Source organism: Musa acuminata, chromosome BXJ3-2, assembly GCF_036884655.1.
Source record: "Musa acuminata AAA Group cultivar baxijiao chromosome BXJ3-2, Cavendish_Baxijiao_AAA, whole genome shotgun sequence".
In the NCBI taxonomy this organism is placed as follows: Eukaryota; Viridiplantae; Streptophyta; class Magnoliopsida; order Zingiberales; family Musaceae; genus Musa; species Musa acuminata.
In genome coordinates this window covers 22,082,638-22,089,653 of record NC_088350.1, presented here as the reverse complement: position 1 = coordinate 22,089,653, position 7,016 = coordinate 22,082,638, and positions in this window count along the sequence as shown.

The following is a 7,016-nucleotide window of genomic DNA, read 5'->3' as shown; positions in this document are numbered from 1 at the left end:
AGCTTATCAATGGCATATAAAATATTCCAAATTACATCAACGACATAGGGAACATTACGAAGCAAAATCAGCAGTGAATGAAGCATTTCAGAGCATATCAAACTCATATGTCGTACAGAAGCTCAAACGTCGTCCTTGACGTTGCAATCATATCATAACTATCCAGAGCACGAACAGAAATAACTCACCAAAACTCTGGATGTCATATCAAACATATAGAGGGTGTAGTGGGATCTCAGTCAGAATGTGATTCATCCATTTCTGAATGACCACCTGACAAAAGTCTCCCACGTCTGGGAGCTCCATCCACCCACGTCTAGGTGAAGTCAAAGGGGGCCGGCAGAGCATCGCAGGCTCTAAGCAATATCCCACAAAGCGGGACCCCACAAAGCGGGCAAATAGGCGCATACCAGAATATCCCACAAAGCGGGACCCCACAAAGCGGGCAAATAGGCGCATACCAGAATTTCCCACAAAGCGGGACCCCACAAAGCGGGCAAATCAGCGCATACCCTTTACCATTTCTGGCAAAGGTCCAGACAATCCCACACACCAGAGTACAAGAAGGCAGTTTCAACAATAAGTAGCATATAACGGAAGCACACGCGGAACAACCAAACGTACATGTGCCTTTTCAAAAGCAATGTGATGCAAGGAACAAATCTCTCACAAAAGTATTCATTTTAGGAAAGAAATGAAAGCAAGAGTGTACAGGGATTCCAAACAATCATAATCAGCTCAATTCCAATAAGAAGATTAGGCGAATTTAAGTATCCAAAGGAAATGGAACAGAATACGCGAAATCGACCAAAGCTCGATTTCGGACAGAATTCCAATGGCACATCAAACAAATATTTTAGAATAACAATTATGCTCCAATACCCATAAGAAGGCTATGGTCGAACCATATATCAATCTATATTCGGATGGAACAGATTTCATATGAAACAGGGCTCCCAACACAGAGTTACCTCTGATTTGGTAACACAAGGTCAAAATCACAATCACTGTTTTGCAGAATTTATAAGGTCGGATTCAACAGACGATAGGGTGGGCAATTGAACTCCAAAATTTTCAAACTATATGTCAAAAGAGAGAATTTCAAGTCTAGTTTCAAATAAAATCAGTTTGGTACAAACCAGAATTTTCAACAGGGAGTTATAGGCGTTTTAGTATCGAAAGGTCAGAAATCTTGAACTCTGTTTTACAGCGTCTATAGGCTCTTTTGAAACAAATTTTTGGGTAAGTATTCGGTGTCCAAAATCTACAAAATCAGTGTCAAAAGAAATATATACGAGTCTAATTTCAAACAAAAATAGTTCCTGCCTGAATCCTCATTCTGTACTAAAACTTATAGCTGAAAAAGTGCTTAGGGGTCAGTTTACCGAAAAAAAAAACTTTCAGAATCCATGGTTTTATGTCCAAGGAGAGACATATCAGTTTCTAAATAGAAATCTTCCAATTTATTTTGAATCAACATAAAAACAGAGTCTAATACTGCTGTAGGATGGGGTTAGAACACTTGCCTTTGGAAATTTTGACCCGAAATGACAAGATTAAAGCAAGAACCCTAAAAGCCCCAATTTTCTTTCTCTTCTTCTTCTTCTTCTTCTTCTTCTTCTTTCTTTCTTTCTTTCCCTGATCACCCACGAGCTGCCTCCTCTGCTTCCTTAAGAACGAAGGCAGAGAGGCTTAAGCGGTGGAATTTGTCATTTGGTGCATTTTGCAGTTTAGTCCTTGTTTTTATCATATTCACGATTAGGTCCTTAGGGTTTACATATAGGTCCTCAGATTCTTTCTTTTCTCTTTTTTTTTTGAACAGATCTCCCAAATCTTACAAATAAGTTACCTCTGATTCATACTCTATTTCTTTTGTCAATTAAAATAGATGCTTACGTTATCACCAGAAATTTATACGAACATTCGGAAATGAGGGGTGTTACACTCTCCCCCCCTTAAAAGAAAATTTTAGTCCTCTAAATTTATCGTACCTCTATTCGATGAAAAGACGAGGATACACCTTTTTCATTTCCTCTTCTAGCTCCCAAGTTGTCTCTTCTCCAGAATGATGTCTCCAATTTACTTGAACCAGTGGGATGACCCGATTCCTTAGGACTTTTTCTTTCTTATCAATAATCTGAATAGGCTCTTCCACATAGGATAAATCTTTATCGAACTCCACCAGCTCATACTTAATGATGTGAGAAGGGTCATACATATACTTTCTAATCATCGAGACATGAAATATATCATGGACATGGCTCAATGCTGGTGGTAAGGCAATCCTGTAAGCGACAGAACCAACCCTCTCAAGAACCTCAAAAGGTCTAATAAATCTTGGGCTTAACTTTCCTTTCTTCCCAAACCTTATAATGCCTTTGGAAGGGGAGACTTTTAAGAATACAAAATCTCCGATTTCAAACTCAATATCTTGTCTCCTATTATCGGCACAACTCTTTTGACGACTTTGAGCAGCTTTTAACCTTTTCCTTATAACTTGAATTTTCTCGGTAGTTTCTTGTACCTGGTCCGGTGCTAACAACTTTCTGTCCCCAACTTCCTCCCAACATATAGGTGTTATGCACTTTCGCCCATATAAAGCTTCATAAATAGCCATCTGAATACTTGAATGATAACTATTGTTATACGTGAACTCAATAAGTGAAATATTCTTATCCCATTCACCTTTCCAATCCATAACATAGGCTCTAAGCAAATCCTCAAGTGTTTGAATTGTTCTTTCTGACTGACCATCGGTCTGAGGATGATATGCAGTGCTAAACTTAACTTTAGTGCCCATAGATTCCTGTAATCTTCTCCAGAATCTAGAGAGAAATCTGGAGTCTCTATCAGAGATGATCTCCTTTGGAATACCATGAAGTCTTACTATTTCATTAACATATAAATCTGCAAGTCTATCAAGCGAATAAGTCATATTAATCGGAAGGAAATGTGCAGATTTTGTTAACCTATCAATGATAACCCAAATAGCATCATGCTTCCTCGAGGTTCTGGGTAGTCCTGAAACAAAATCCATAGTAATACATTCCCATTTCCATTCAGGTATAACTAAAGGTTGCAGCAACCCTCCAGGTCTTTGGTGTTCTACTTTGATTTGCTGACAAGTCAAACATTTTGAAACATACATTGCAATTTCCTTCTTCATACCTTCCCACCAATAATGACTTTGAAGATCTCTATACATCTTAGTGCTCCCAGGGTGTAGGGCGTACTTTGAAGTATGACTTTCATTTAGGATTTGATTCTTGATATCTAGTTCATTTGGTACACATACTCTCTCCCCAAATCTCAATAGGCCATCCTTTGAAACTTGAAATTGTGGCTTCAATTCCTTTTATACTTCACTCCTCAAGTAGATTAAGTGTGGATCTCGTAATTGTCCCTCCTTAATTTGTTGCATAAGATCAGACTGCACTTGAATGGAGGCCATCAAAATCATCGAGTCTTGCTCTTTCCTCAAAGCTCTCAAATCAAAATTTTCTTCTATTAGCTTCCATTGCTTCACGACCAGACTAGCCATAAAACTTGTAGATTTCCTACTAAGTGCATCAGCTACAACATTGGCCTTGCCCGGGTGATAACGGATGGCACAATCATAATCCTTCAGAAGTTCTATCCATCTTCGCTGCCTCATGTTTAACTCTTTCTGAGTGAAAATATATTTTAAACTCTTGTGATCAGTGAAGATTTCAAACTGTCGACCATACAAATAATGTCTCCAAATCTTTAGAGCAAAAATGATTGCTGCTAATTCCAAATCATGAGTTGGATAATTCAATTCATAACCCTTAAGTTGCCTAGAAGCATAAGCAATTACTCTCCCTTCCTGCATCAAAACACATCCCAAGCCCTTTCTTGAAGCATCAGTATAAACTACAAATCCCTCACTACCACTTGGAATAGTGAGAATAGGGGCACTAGTCAATCTTCTTTTTAACTCTTGAAAGCTTTGCTCACAATCATCGCCCCATACAAATTTCATATTCTTCTTAGTGAGTTTGGTGAGAGGTTGAGCAATTCGAGAAAATCCCTCCACAAATCTCCTATAATAACCTGCCATGCCCAAGAAACTTCTAACCTCTGTTACATTTGTTGGTACTTCCCATTCAACTACAGCTTCTATTTTCCTTGGATCAACAGATATACCCTTCCCTAAAATCACATGGCCTAAGAAAGCAACTTCATTCAACCAAAATTCACATTTGCTGAACTTCGCATACAACTTCTTTTCTCTTAGTATGGACAACACATCACTCAAGTGTTCCTCATGCTCCTGGTTACTCTTTGAATACACCAATATGTCATCAATAAATACAATTACACAGATATCCAAGAGCGGTTGAAATATCCTATTCATTAGTTCCATAAAAGCTGCAGGGGCATTTGTCAAACCAAACGGCATCACCAAGAATTCATAATGACCATATCGAGTTCTGAAAGCTGTTTTTGAAATATCCTCCTCCTTGATCTTTAGCTGATAGTAACCTGACCTCAGGTCAATCTTAGAGAATACTTGTGCACCCTGCAGTTGATCAAACAAATCATCAATTCTAGGTATGGGATATTTGTTTTTGATGGTCACCTGATTCAACTGTCTATAATCAATACAAAGCCTCAATGTTCCATCCTTCTTCTTCACTAATAGTACCGGAGCACCCCATGGGGACACACTGGGTCGTATGAAACCCTTATCTAATAATTCTTGTATTTGCTTCTTTAATTCTTCTAGCTCAAGTGGTGCCATTCTGTAGGGAGGCTTAGATATTGGGGTGGTACTGGGGACTAGATCAATAGCAAATTCACCCTCTCTATCTAGAGGTAAACCAGGCAAGTCGTTTGGAAATACATCAGGGAATTCTTTGACCACTGAAATTTCATCTAGGTGGGTTTCCTGGTTTGAATGCTCCTTTACACACACCATATAACAAAAACAACCTTTCTGCATAAGACGATAAGCTTGAAGTGCTGATATCAAGCAAGGAGGCAAATCATGCTTAATGCCCTTAAAGAAAAATATAGGCTGATCTGGTATGCAGAAAGTAATTATTTTCTTGTAACAATCAATACTGGCGTGATGAGAAGATAAACAATCCATGCCAAGTATAATATCAAAACCCTGGATCTCTAGGAGAATCAAATCAGCAAGGAGTTCGTGGTCTCCAATAGAGATCAAACAAGATGGGTAGACCAATTTTGTTGCCAATGAATCTCCAACAGCAGTTGTTACATATAACATATAATCTAGGGGTTTAGGTAGAATATCCAAGTGACAAGCAAAGTATTTTGAAACAAACGATAAGATGGAGCCGGGATCAAACAAAACTTTTGCATTTCTTTTAGAAACATGAAGAATACCTTCCACCACTGATTTAGAAGCTCTAGAATCTTGTTCAGTGATAGCGTATACTCTAGCATGGGCTGAGGGTCTAGGAGACAATGGCTCTCTTTTCCTGTTCAGTAGGCAATCTTTTATTTGATGACCTAGCTTTCCACAATTGAAACATGCTCCAGTCACCCGAAAACACCGACTTGTCTCATGATTTAACCCGCATTTCTCACATAACTGAGTCCTCCCCCATGGTTTCCTTTTCTCAAATCCAGATGTCTTAAACCTCTTGTTACTATCTTCGTATTCATTTACTCTCCTGCTTTTGCTAGTAAATTTGTCCCTTTGGTTCTTGCCAATGATTTCTTGAATTTCCTCCATGTCTCTTTCAATTTTCAAAGCTCTTTCTACCGTATCAGCATATGTTTGTAATTTTAAAGCTGACATTCGGCTTCTTATTGCCGGCCGTAATCCCCTTTCGAACCTTCTTGCCTTTCTAGATTCATCATCAGTCATATGTGTGGCAAACCTGGAGAGCTCAGTAAATTTAGATTCATACTTTGTAACCGTCATACTTCCCTGGATAAGATTCAAGAACTCCAATTCTTTTTGCTCTCTCATACATTCTGAAAAATATTTATCGTTAAACTTTTCTTGGAATAACTTCCATGTCATTGGCTCATGTTTGATTTCAGACATCCTCTTAATCATTCTCCACCAGTGTTCAGCTTCTCCCTCCAGCATAAAGGTGGCAAGAAAAACCTTTCGTTCATCAGAGTAATTTAAGGCATCAAATATTTTCTCTATCTGCATCATCCACCGTTCCGCCACCATTGGATCAGACTCACCACTGAAACTGGGAGGACTAAGCTTCTTAAACTGTCCAATTCCCAACCCCGTCTGGTTTGATGTCTCTGTCCCATCATTATTTCCTTGTTGGACAGGTTGTTGTTGTTGTTGCATCACTTGTGCCATAGTCTCCAAAGTCCGCATAATACCGCTCAATTGATCAGCAGTAGATGCAACAGGAGAACCAGATGATCTCGTCATCCTCGCTTCCTAAAACATCAAAAGAACATTTTCTTTGATCAATCTCTAAATGGTAGTCAATAAACCTCAAATAAAGATAATATTCTTAGTGATTCTCAAATCATGCTCTGATACCACATCTGTCACGCCCCTAAAAATATCCATGATATTTAAATTTTTTTTTTTCGCCACAACTAACCCAGGATCCAAACACACATTTGAGGTCACTAAGAAAACATTCAGATCAAAAATTTCACTTCTATAATCTATCAATTCATAACCCTGTGCAATTCATAAACATAGCACACATCACTCGATAATTTATACAATCTGAACTCAACTTATCAAAATAAAAACCACAATATAAATCCACAAGTGGGGAAATCTATGCAGTCACCACAATCATCGATTTACCATAAGTTCATATCATTATACGAATTTAATTTAACATTCCAAAACCCTATACATGAGGGATCCTTTAACTTACACAAAATCCACAGGTTTAGATTCATAGTCACATTTCATTAGATGCAACGTAGCTTATACACAACTACATATATGCTAACAAAAGTTCTGCCCAACGTCTTCTAAACTTTCCACTGCCTCAGCCCATTCTTAACATTTAAGCAAGCGATACGCT